General features: G+C 57.9%; 1 protein-coding gene across 3 annotated transcripts in view; it reads left to right on the top strand.

The window, feature by feature from the left end:
* Positions 1–12,859, top strand: part of RUSC2 (RUN and SH3 domain containing 2) — a 75,572-nt gene that overhangs the window by 27,716 nt on the left and 34,997 nt on the right. The gene's annotated exons all lie outside the window — the stretch shown is intronic.

Raw genomic sequence — 12,859 nt, 5'->3', positions numbered from 1 at the left:
GTGTGACCTCAGGGCCTTGGTGCTCTAACCTACTCAGATCGTCCTCCTGATTCCCATGCTGCTCACCTTCAGGGCCTAGCCTTCCTCCCCAACCAGAGAAGCCTTCCTGAGCGGCAGCCCCTGGTTGGTGTGGGGTTGGCAGACTGAGTAATCAGGACTCCACTAGCCAGTAGACATCCAGTCGCTCCGAGCCATAGTTGGGTGTGAGGAGCCATCTTCTGCGATGTGTCCGAACGGAAACAGCTCAGCCAGAGCCCTTCTGTCAGAGAGTTCCCTCACACGGGGCGGGATTTTGGCCTATCAGCGAGCTCTGTCTTGGGAAGAATTTCTGCTCTCGGGGCAATCAGAGGGAAAGCAGGTGGGTTTGTTAGTGAGGGCCTGTCCCCGTAGCAAGCAGTTTCTGAAGGCTCTAGCTGTCCTTGTATTTGGGCTGTGATGCATTCTAATGTTATTATGGATATCATTGATGCAGCCTGCAGTTCGGGTCACATCCCCCTCTTGCCCCCCCGAAAGGGGAGAGCAGCATTCAAGGGGGATCAGAGACTGGCAGTGGGAGAGATCAAGGGCCTGGAAGAACTCGGTTAAGAGGAGAGATTGATGAGATTGGAGGAGAGGAACCAGAGCACCAGGGTTATGTGCTCCCTGTCCTGTAACACCAGAACAAAGGGACAATCAGTGACATTAACAAGTGACACAGTCAAAACTCATAAAAGGAAATATCTTCACACAATGTGTGATTAACCAGTGGAACTCACTGCCACAATATGATGTTGAGGCCAAAAAGCTGGCAAGAATCAACACGGGATTGGGCATTATATGGACAACAACACTAGCCAGTTATAATAGTTAATGCTCACAAATTTTAGAAGAGATCTAAACTATCTGCTTCAAGGCTTAAGGCAATTTCTAACGCCTGGGGTTAAAAGGAGGCTCCAGTGGGGGGCAGATTATCCCCCATCTGCCTACTGGGAGGAGTCTTGTACCGTCCCACAAAGCACATGGCCCTGGCCATGCTGGGTACAGAACAGTGGACTAGCTGGACCATGGTTCTGATCCAATCTGGCAGGTCTTGCGCCTGAAACCAAAGTTTTGCCCTGTGGTTGCTCCATGGAGGCTAACTGTGTCCTGCTCCTTCCCCCACTTCTGAGCCAATGGCAACTATCGCCCTAGATTTCCTGTCTTTTAAAACGGCTTTGCTCAGGGAAGGTTTAGAGACAGTGTCCATCTCCTGGAAAGAACCGCGAGGCTAAAGCCATTCTCAGCCCGTCCTGGACTTCCTTCCCATGGCGGAGCTTCCTGTTACATCAGTCCAGAAATCGCCCTGTGCGGCCCTTGCCTTCTCGGGCGTGCGCCCAGCAGGGGGCCTGGCCCCCCGCCAAGTGCTCAGAGGACAGCGAACCCCTCCATCCAGACTGCATACCAGTGGCCTGAAAAGAAGTGTCCAGGCCTCATCACAGCCAGGGGAGCAAATCTCCAGCAGCCATCACAGGCCAGAGCCAGCTCCGGGATCGAGAACGAAAGGGCGTCGGCAGAAGAATTGTGTCAGGCCCCTGTATTGCCTGTACAGCGGTTGACGCAGAGGCAGTCGTCGGTGGCCGTTGTTGGGCGCTCCTGCTTTCTACGGGCCTTTCCTTCCCTAGCTGGGGGTCTCCTGGGCATGGGCACAGATGGCTGAAGGGTTTGCTGCAGAGGCCTGCTGTGTAGATACAGAAAGTCTCTCCCCGGTATGCAGCTGGCTACGGGCCCCCCTGGAGGCTGCCTGCCCTTCAAATGGTGAACGTGTTTTGCAGCTTTGGCAGGAATCCTGTGGATGTGGCTGCTGTTGGAAAGGCCTGTTAGTGAGGCAATTTAAAGGGGAACATCTCATGAAGAGAGCTGGCTGCTGGGATGTTTTCCATCGGGGCTGGGGCTCTGGGCTCTCGCTCTGGTTGTGTTCAGTAAGCTTCATGCAGAATTGCATCATCCAGAACAAAGAAAACTCAGCAGACTCGCACTTAATGGCTCCCTGGCCGAGCTGCCGCTGTGCATTGCTCCTGCCAGCTCTTCTCTCTCCACCCAGGGGGGCGCAGCCACCTCGCCCCAGCAGCAAACAGCCAGGCAGGCACAGCATTAGGGCTGAAAATTACCGCCCTGGCATGAAAAGATCAATCTGGCCTTACTGTAGGCATCGATCCCAGTGCCCCAGCCACGTTCCAGCCTGGGCAATCCACTGGGGTGGGGTGGAAGTGGGAGGGTATTTCTCCTGTTTGAAGGCCTTCAGCCTCTCTAAAGTCCTTCTCTGTTCTCAGATGGGTACAATATTTATCTTTGCTTCCTGTCCTGAGCATGCAGAGAGTTGCTTTGTGCTGTCAAGCGGCTGCTGTCTCCCACCCCAGATGCAGCTGTCTTTCAGTGGGTGATTCCTGTGGGCGTGTAGCTTGCAAAGGGCTGTGGGGTGAATGATACCAGAGGAATATTTGAATGACGATTGAACACTCCTCTTCTCAGGGTTCCTGATCCAGCTGGCTGCCTTGGCCCCTGGCACTACATCCTAGAGGAAGGCTGCAGCCAGGAAGAGATGCTGGGAGCACGCTGCCTTTGGCCCTCTCAAGGTTTAGCTTGACCCTCCTTCCCAGCTTTGTCACCAGTTCGTGGGTATCAAGGCGATAGGAGTCCAAGCGATACCTGAGACTGAGCCCTCTGTTCCCTTCCGCAGGTGACCCCGCTCTGTGTCTTCCCCTCGGCCTGGCTGGGGTCGGGGTGGGGACCAGGGCAGGTGGCCTGAAACGTAACTGGGAAGACTGAGCTGGTGGGGGAAGAAACGGGAGGGTGTCGCAGGGCTGATTCCTGATCCCAGAGCTGAGGGGTTTGCCCACGCTTTGTCTAAGGCTTGCAGCGTTGGGGTGCGGGGACCCTCGCTGCTCCTGGAGTCTGGGCAGCATCACTGGCCTTTTCCATCCACGTTAGACCCCTGGGCTCTCCCCACAACCACCCCCAGCTGGCCCCTGGGGGCTTCACCCTGCGAAGAGCATGGGGCGGGGGCTATGCTGCAGCCAGTGAGTCGGCTTTTGGAGGGTGTTCTTGTGATTTTCTAGGCGCCCAAAAGTTACGTGCTGTGACACTCAGCGTTGCAATGCCTACGTCCCCTCATGGATCCCACCCTTTGTGTCCCCGGCCCAGGTCCTCAAAGCTATGTAGGGTCCTAACGACCCTTGATTTCACTGCATGCTCGGCGCCTCCATGCCTTTGGGGCGCCAGCTCCCATCCATAACACAGGGATGACAGCCCTGCCCTGCCCTGCCACATGGGGCTGTGGGAGGAGAAATACACTAGAGCGTGGGAGGCATTCAGATGCCGTGGTGATCAGTACCAAGGAGTGTCAGAGCAACCAGGCAAGGTCCCGGACGACTGGAAAAAGGCTAATGTAGTGCCCATCTTTTAAAAAAAGGAAGAAGAAGGAGCCGGGGAACTACAGGCCAGTCAGCCTCACCTCAGTCCCTGGAAAAATCATGGAGCAGGTCCTCAAGGAATCAGTTCTGAAGCACTTAGAGGAGAGGAAAGTGATCAGGAACAGTCAGCATGGATTCAGCAAGGGCAAGTCATGCCTGACTAATCTAATCGCCTTCTATGACGAGATAACTGGCTCTGTGGATGAAGGGAAAGCAGTGGACGTGTTGTTCCTTGACTTTAGCAAAGCTTTTGACACGGTCTCCCACAGAGAGCCAGCAAGTTGAAGAAGTATGGGCTGGATGAATGGACTATAAGGTGGATAGAAAGCTGGCTAGATCGTCGGGCTCAATGGATAGTGATCAATGGCTCCATGTCTAGTTGGCATCCGGTGTCAAGTGGAGTGCCCCAAGGGTCAGTCCTGGGGACAGTTTTGTTCAATATCTTCATAAATGATCTGGAGGATGGTGTGGATTGCACCCTCAGCAAGTTTGCAGATGACACTAAACTGGGAGGAGAGGTAGATACCCTGGAGGGTAGGGATAAGATACAGAGGGACCTAGGCAAATTGGAGGATTGGGCCAAAAGAAATCTGATGAGGTTCAACAAGGACAAGTGCAGAGTCCTGCACTTAGGACGGAAGAATCCCATGCACCGCTACAGACTAGGGACCGAATGGCTAGACAGCAGTTCTGCAGAAAAGGACCTAGGGGTTACAGTGGACGAGAAGCTGGATATGAGTCAACAGTGTGTCCTTGTTGCCAAGAAGGCTGTATTTTGAGCTGTATAAATAGGAGCATTGCCAGCAGATCGAGGGAGGTGATCATTCCCCTCTATTTGGCATTGGTGAGGCCTCATCTGGAGTACTGTGTCCAGTTTTGGGCCCCACACGACAAGAAGGATGTGGAAAAATTGGAAAGAGTCCAGCGGAGGGCAACAAAAATGATTAGGGGACTGGAGCACATGACTTATGAGGAGAGGCTGAGGGAGCTGGGATTGTTTAGTCTGCAGAAGAGAAGAGTGAGGGGGGATTTGATAGCTGCTTTCAACTACCTGAAAGGGGGTTCCAAAGAGGATGGATCTAGACTATTCTCAGTGGTAGCTGATGACAGAACAAGGAGCAATGGTCTCAAGTTGCAGTGGGGGAGGTCTAGGTTGGATATTAGGAAAAACTTTTTCACTAGGAGGGTGGTGAAGCACTAGGGAGGTGGTGGAATCTCCTTCCTTAGAGGTTTTTAAGGTCAGGCTTGACAAAGCCCTGGCTGGGATGATTTAGTTGGGGATTGGTCCTGCTTCGAGCAGGGGGTTGGACTAGATGACCTCCTGAGGTCCCTTCCAACCCTGATATTCTATGATTCTATGAACCAGCTCCTGGATTGAAAGGTCCATGAGAAACCCTCAGTTCTGGAATTCACTCCTCAACGCCTGCTGGTCTCAGGGCCCAGGAGAGAGCCCCTCGCCTGGCTCAGGCTTTGGCCTGGGTCCGTTGGGGCAGTCATGGGGAAGTCCTCACAAGGAAAGCGGGCTCAAGCTGGCCTGCCGATACTCGCTGGCTGAGTACATTTGCTGAGCCATGGCTGCAGCTGTACAATCCGAGGCAGAGCTCACACACTCAGCAGGGTCAAGGCTGGTAGGTGCTGGGAACTCCAGGTGTTCCAGAAGTGCTGTGGACGAGATACTGGCAACACGCTTCCCTCCGAGTCAGTGCGCAGTGTGGCGTTGGGGCGGTGGCCTGATGGAGGTGGCAGCTTTCTGCTGAGGTCTTGCCCATTTTGAGGATTTTCAAGCTCCCCTGGCAGAGGCGTGCATCTGGGTATAAACTCTGCTGAGCACTGGCATTTGCAGGTTGGATCCTTCAGGGCTTCCTCCCTTAACCAGTTCGTTAGTGTGATTGTGTGTCATCAGACAGCTGGATCCAGGGTTCCGGGAGGGTCTGGGAGCGCTCTGAGCTCCTGCGGAAATGTAGCCTTGCCCGCTGGGCTATGTGTGTATTGGTGACAGAAAGTGGGGCTCGGTGCTCGCCTCCGATGTCAGCCGTCAGTTCAGTGAGGCATTAGCCATTAGACAGCCAGTCTCATTCCCCTCCGTGCGGGTTTGCAGAAGCTTTGGGAGCGTGTCTGGGGGGCAGGATGGGCTGGCGGAGGGTAGGAGGAGTGGATTCTATTTCAGGGGGCTGCAGGTGGCTGCCCCTCAGCTTGTGCCCTGTCCTCTGCCTTTGTGGTGGGGAGGGGCATGGACCAGCCCGGGGGGGGGCGGGGTGCAGGCTAGTGCTTTTGAGGTGGGGAGGGGCATGGGCCAGCGCTCAGGGAGGTGGGGGGAAGGGCATGGACCAGTCCTTGGACCAGCCTGCTGGGTGCCAGGCAGCCCTCTGCTATTGAAGCCCAGGGGGGCGCAGGCCCTCAGAACATCCACAGGGCCATGTGGAAGGTTACGTGGCTCTTTGCCCGGTCTCTGTTGCCTGAGTGGCAGGACAGGTGGCCACTGAGGGGCGCTGGGGAGGGTTCTGGCAGGCAGATGCCCAGGGAACAGGTTCTGGCCCCTCCACAGTGCCAGACGGGGCTCTTCCCACCTGGATTAAAGCGGTTCATTCCTCTGCTGGCACCCATGGGAGGGGTTTGCTGTGTGCGGGGTGGCAGAGCAGCCGGGAGCTGCCACGTGCCTGAGGCATGGGCAAGGGGAGCCCTGGCACCAGTCGCCCTGCCAGAGCAGTGCATACACAGCTAGTAATGTGGCCTCCTGCAGCCCAGCTTCATCACCCCTTAGCTTGCCGCATAGGAACGCTCAATAATGGGAGCTGCGTGTTCCCGGCAGTGTCCCCTTGTGACGAAGTGGGACTGTTCTTAATGTTTCCTCTGAATAGTGTGGGGGGTGCCTCAGTTTCCCCTAGGCAGTTCTTAAGTATCTAGGTGGTGGGGTAAGGGTGTATGATCCTTGCAGAGCCCTAGTTTTTGCAGGGGTCTGGACACAGAATGGCCAACACCCTGTTTCCTGGCAACTGATGGCCTGGGCCCTTCCTCCCTGCAAGGTGAGAGCTAAAGGGTTGGAGAACAAAGGAATCAGGTGACCTCCTGGCCCGGGAAAGGAACAAAGCCCAGAGGAGGAGGGGCTGGAGAGAGTTTCAGTTTGGGGCTGGTTGGGACATGGAGTGAAGGGCAGATGTGGTTGTCTGGCTCCTTGCCCCCCAAAATGGACCCAGCTGAGGGGTCCTGTTCTCTGCACCTACAAGCTCTGTGTTAGACCATGTTCCTGTCGTTTAATAAACCTCTGTTTTACTGGCTGGCTGAGAGTCACGCCTGACTGCGGAGTTGGGAGGCAGGACCCTCTGGCTGCCCCAGGACCCCGCCTGAGCGGACTCGCTGTGGGAAGGGCACGGAGGGGCAGAGGAGGCTGAATGCTCCAAGGTCAGACCCAGGAAGGTGGAAGCTGTGTGAGCTGTGTGTCCTGAAGACAGGCTGCTCACAGAGAGGTGACTTCCCCCGAGTCCTGCCTGGCTTCATGGGGAGCAGTTCCAGAGCATCGCCCAGGGACTCCGTGACACCCCTGAACTCAGCGGGGGAGGAAAGGGGAGTTTGACTCATGCCGATAAAACGAACCATTGACTCAGTGAAAAGTGTCCGTGTCCGTCGGGGTGGCGTGAGGCCTTCTCCACTCGGTTCCCAAGAACTCAGCTTCACTCCGAAGGCGTCACTGAGCTTCCTTCACTGGCATGCAAGGGAACCAAACTTGGGTTGAGCTGGGTACAGGGAACAGTGCCCATCCACTGAACAGACTCCGGAGTTCGCGCTCGTACAGTGAACGACGCTGCTGGTTAAAGCGCATCACGGCCTGTGTGTGTCTGATTCGTTGACTTGGTTTTGTCCCTGTCTGGCTCAGGAGCGGTTCTCGTGCTGCAGTAAATACGAAGCCGCCGCGGCAAGCGATCACACGTGGCTTACTGCCCACTCTGTTTTGCCAGCTCCAGCTTGGGCATATGGACAAGATTCCTGCAAGTTCCAGCTTGGCTCATTGTTTCCTGGCCTGGCTCCGAGTGGCCATACAGGGCGATGCCTGCCTGGGTAGCTATATTTCCCTCCTCCCCACGGGGCCAGCGGCCCTTCCAAACACACAGCCCACCACAATCAGTGGCCATGTTTCTCGCCAGCTGCAGGAGAGTGAGGGGGAGCGCCCTGCGCGGGGACAGGGCTGGATGGCACAGCGCTGAGTGGCTGGGGACATCCTCGCGTGGGGAGGGGAATGCTGCAGGGCTGGCGACGCTGCTGGCTGACTGCCACGCCAGCTGCGCCACTGCGGGCTGGGCAGGGGCACGCAGGCGCTCCTGCATGTCTCTGGGGAAGCTGGCGGGTTGGCTTCCGGCAGGAGCTGTCCAGGCCTGCGGGTGACTCGCTGGCAGATCCCTGCGCTGGCAGGAGGGACTCAGCGGAGGGCAGCTGCCCCCAGGAGCCCCTCGGTTCCAGTTCTGGGCGGGTCAGTGAACCCGAATCACAAGGGAGCCATTGCTGACACTTGGGACCAGGGCAGAGTCATGTGCTGCAGGGAGACGCTGGGAGATGGCTGCAAGTAGTCTGTCTCCGTGTTTCTCTGGCAGACGTGCAAACTGCACCCTCGCACAACAGGAGCCGTGCAAAGGAGAAGCCCAGGCAGCTCTGCCAGGTTTTCTGGCAACGTCCTACTGGGGCTGGGAGCATCTTCAGAGCAACCTCTTCAAAGGAGGCTATGGGGACGCTTGGCGCCAAGAGGCCGTGGGGGTGCCCTGGTCATGGTCCCTGTTCCCAGACTGACATGGTCACTGCTGCGGTGACACCTGCCATGTGCTGGGCCCTGGGGGGTGGGGGGTGGAGAGAGGGGGGTTCTGCCTTACAGTGAAAGACAAAGCAGGGGAAGGGAAAGGAGAAGGTGACAGCACACGAATGGGGTGATCCTGTGACGGGGTGTATCAACCCCGCACTGGGCAAATGGGGGGGGTGGAAGGCTCGACTTGCCAAGCCCCCAGGACCAAGCCCAGGGGTGGGTGGCTCAGGGCTTGGGGGGTCCAGAGGAGTTGTGGAGGGGGATTCAGTATAAAGCATCTCCTGACAAATGGTCTTAAATGGAATTCCTTCTGCTGGGCATCCCAGAAGAAATAGAGCTGAAGGAGGGATTGAAACGGGCCGAGGCGGCCTTGAGGACCAGCCGAGCGATAGGGACCTGCCTGAAGGGAGACAGAGACTCACCAGGATGGGTTGGAGGGGGCAGGGGCACAAGATAAGGAATGGGTCCGAAAGGACGGGCAGAGCTACAGGACTCAGTAGGCCAGGAGGAGACAGTTACGTTTGATGCCCAGGTAAAGGGGAGCCAGTGGGTGATATGCTCAGTCTGTGAGCCAGGGAATCGGTGCAGTGGGGGGATGTGCTTGGTCTGTGAGCCAGAGCATAGGCACCGACTTCCCCTCTGCCCAGTGGGTGCTCAATGCCCCCCACCCCTGCACCGCCCTCACCTTGCTCCCATTGCACCCCTTCCCCCAAGTCCCCGCCCCTGCCCTGCCTTTCTCCACCTCCTCTCCTGAGCGCCCGCATCCTCCCCCTCCCTCAGTCCTAAGCACCGCCAAACAGCTGTTAGGCGGCGGGAGGAGGGACAGGGACCTGGCACGCTGTGGGGGGAGAAGGAGGCGAGGGGGGGAGCTTGGCTGCTGGTGGGTGCAGCGCACCCACTAATTTTTCCCCATGGGTGCTCCAACCCCGGAGCACCCACAGAGTCTGCGCCTATGAGCCACAGGATCGTTGTTGTGACTGCAATGGCGGGATATGCTCAGTCTGTGAGCTGGGGGCTCATTGCAGTGGGGGAATGTACTTGGGGGGTCATTGCAGTGATTGCTCAGGGGATTGGTGCAGTGGGGGGATGGGCTCAATCTGTGAGCCGGGGACTCATAGCAGTGACTATAGTGGGGGGATGTGCTTGGTGTGTGAGCCGGGGGAGCATTGCAGTGGGGGTGGGGGTGTCCCGGGCGATGCTCTGGAACTGCTCCCTACGAAGCGAGCCAGGACTCTGGGGGAGCCTCCTCTCTGGGAGCAGCCTGTCTGCAGGACACACAGCTCACCCGGCTTCCCCCTTCCTGGGTCTGACCTTGGAGCATTCAGCCTCCTCTGCCCCTCCGTGCGCTTCCCACAGTGAGTCCGCCCAGGCGGGGTCCTGGGGAAGCCAGAGGGTCCTGCCCCCCAACTCCGCAGTCAGACGGGACTCTCAGCCAGCCAGTAAAACAGAAGGTTTATTAGTCGACAGGAACACAGCGTAGGGCAGAATTTGTTAGCACAGAAATCAGTGACTTTCAGCCAAGTCCATCTTGGGGAGTCCTGGGCCAGGCGGCCTGGACTCCCCCTCTTCCAATCCCCCAAGCAGACTGCCAGCTTCCAGCGACCCAACCTCAGACACCCCTGTTGCTTCCCCTCCTGGTCCTTGTCTCGCTTCCTGGGCAAAGAGTCACCCGGTCATCACCTGGTTGCATCCCCCTCCTGGATCTCAGGTTATGAAGGGCACCGGTCATAGCCTACATGCAGGCAACTGGAACAGCCTCACGTGCCCCAGAAGTCTCAGCCAAAGTCTCACACCCCTATTCCCACCACTGAGGTATTGGTGCAGCACACAGGGAAACTGAGGCACACATTATTAATGCAAAACAATAAAACTCACATAGGCTCAACAGTAAGACTCACATACAACATAACCAGGGAAAATCCCCGCTTTGTCACAGTGTGCTCAGTCTGTGAGTCAGAGGATTGTTGCAGTGACTGCAATGGGGGGATCGTTGCAGTGGGTAAAGTGGGTGGGCGATGTGCTCAGTCTGTGAGCCGGGGGGGCATTGCAGTGACTAGTGGGGGGATGTGCTCAGTCTGTGAGCTGGGGGAGCATTGCAGTGACTGCAGTGGGGGGATGTGCTCAGTCTGTGAGCTGGGGGAGCATTGCAGTGACTGCAGTGGGGGGATGTGCTCAGTCTGTGAGCCGGGGGGGCATTGCAGTGACTGCAGTGGGGGATGCGCTCAGTCTGTGAGCTGGGGGAGCATTGCAGTGACTGCAGTGGGGCGATGCGCTCAGTCTGTGAGCTAGGGGGGCATTGCAGTGACTGCAGTGGGGGGATGTGCTCAGTCTGTGAGCCGGGGGGGCATTGCAGTGACTGCAGTGGGGGGATGTGCTCAGTCTGTGAGCCGGGGGGGCATTGCAGTGACTAGTGGGGGGATGTGCTCAGTCTGTGAGCTGGGGGAGCATTGCAGTGACTGCAGTGGGGGGATGTGCTCAGTCTGTGAGCTGGGGGGGCATTGCAGTGACTGCAGTGGGGGGATGTGCTCAGTCTGTGAGCTGGGGGGGCATTGCAGTGACTAGTGGGGGGATGTGCTCAGTCTGTGAGCGGGGGGGGCATTGCAGTGACTGCAGTGGGGGGATGTGCTCAGTCTGTGAGCTGGGGGAGCATTGCAGTGCCTGCAGTGGGGGATGTGCTCAGTCTGTGAGCCGGGGGAGCATTGCAGTGACTGCAGTGGGGGATGTGCTCAGTCTGTGAGCCGGGGGGGCATTGCAGTGACTGCAGTGGGGGATGTGCTCAGTCTGTGAGCCGGGGGAGCATTGCAGTGACTGCAGTGGGGGATGCGCTCAGTCTGTGAGCTGGGGGAGCATTGCAGTGACTGCAGTGGGGGGATGTGCTCAGTCTGTGAGCTGGGGGAGCATTGCAGTGACTGCAGTGGGAGGATGTGCTCAGTCTGTGAGCTGGGGGAGCATTGCAGTGACTGCAGTGGGGGATGCGCTCAGTCTGTGAGCTGGGGGAGCATTGCAGTGACTGCAATGGGGGGATGTGCTCAGTCTGTGCGCTGGGGGGCATTGCAGTGACTGCAGTGGGGGGATGTGCTCAGTCTGTGCGCTGGGGGGGCATTGCAGTGACTGCAGTGGGGGATGCGCTCAGTCTGTGCGCTGGGGGGGCATTGCAGTGACTGCAATGGGGGGATGTGCTCAGTCAGTGAGCCGGGGGGGCATTGCAGTGCCTGCAGTGGGGGATGCGCTCAGTCTGTGCGCTGGGGGGGCATTGCAGTGACTGCAGTGGGGGATGCGCTCAGTCTGTGCGCTGGGGGAGCATTGCAGTGACTGCAGTGGGGGGATGTGCTCAGTCTGTGCGCTGGGGGGGCATTGCAGTGCCTGCAGTGGGGGATGCGCTCAGTCTGTGAGCCGGGGGGGCATTGCAGTGACTGCAGTGGGGGGATGTGCTCAGTCTGTGAGCCGGGGGGGCATTGCAGTGCCTGCAGTGGGGGATGTGCTCAGTCTGTGAGCCAGGGGAGCATTGCAGTGCCTGCAGTGGGGGGATGTGCTCAGTCTGTGAGCTGGGGGGGCATTGCAGTGACTGCAGTGGGGGGATGTGCTCAGTCTGTGAGCCGGGGGGGCATTGCAGTGACTGCAGTGGGGGGATGTGCTCAGTCTGTGAGCCGGGGGAGCATTGCAGTGGGGGTTGTGGGTGTCAGAGAGGCCAGAGGTGAGAGGAGGTTAGTAACAAAGGAATTGCCAGACTGGATCAACCCCGGGGTCCGTCTAGGCCAGTCTCCTGTCTGTGATGGTGGCCAGTGGCGGATGCCTCAGAGGAAGGTGCAGAAACCCTGCAATAGCAGATGTGAAAAAATCTGCCCCCACTTCATTAGGTCTGATCCTGGTTGTGAATGGAGGGCGGTTTAGGCCTGGAAGGGGAGGGTTTAATAACCCTGCCAGAATGTTTGTCATCATTTACTGCTGTAGCGCCAGATATCCTTGCTGTCCCCGTAAACCTCCAGTCCCTTCACAAGCTTGCTGCGCTCTTGGCCGCAGTAGCACACAGGGTAATCATGTGTTATGTGAGACAGGAAGGACAGAAGAACCCATCTCCCTTCTGTGACCACTTATTAGATTACAGATGGGGTTTGCATGTGCTCCCTTACCTGACCCTTCTCTACTGTAGCAATCCCCAGGCTTTCAGTCTTGCTCCAGAGGGGAGTTTTGCTGGGCCCTGGGTCTCCTCTCCCCCCCTGCACCCTGCTGTCCTACGTACCCTTTCTGAGGCTGCAGTGAGCCAGGGGAGGAGAAGCTGGGCAGTTGGGAGCCCGAGGGAGGCATAGATACTGCAGTGGCTGCTCGGCATGTGGGGGTGGCAGGATGGAGAAGCCAGTGTGCCCACCATGGGGTCCCGGCGAGGGGCAGGCTGCCTGCTGGGTGGTGGGTGGAACGGCAGCGCTAATGGGACATGCAGAGACATGATCGAAATCCGGGAGTTTGGGCTGCTGATGTGCAGAAAACGGAGGGTAAATTACCTGAGTGTAAGGTGCTGGCTTCGCCCTGTAAAGCCCTCAGCTGTGGGACTGGCTCAGGGTACACGGGCTGAGACCTCCCCCTCTGCATGCCACGCTGCCCCAGCTGCACTCCCTGATGGGGCCTGAGCTGGAGGCCCCCGGGTCCG

Source organism: Lepidochelys kempii, chromosome 5, assembly GCF_965140265.1.
Source record: "Lepidochelys kempii isolate rLepKem1 chromosome 5, rLepKem1.hap2, whole genome shotgun sequence".
NCBI classification, from domain to species: Eukaryota; Metazoa; Chordata; order Testudines; family Cheloniidae; genus Lepidochelys; species Lepidochelys kempii.
The sequence above is the reverse complement of the archived record's forward strand: the minus strand, read 5'-3'. Positions and strand labels throughout refer to the sequence as shown.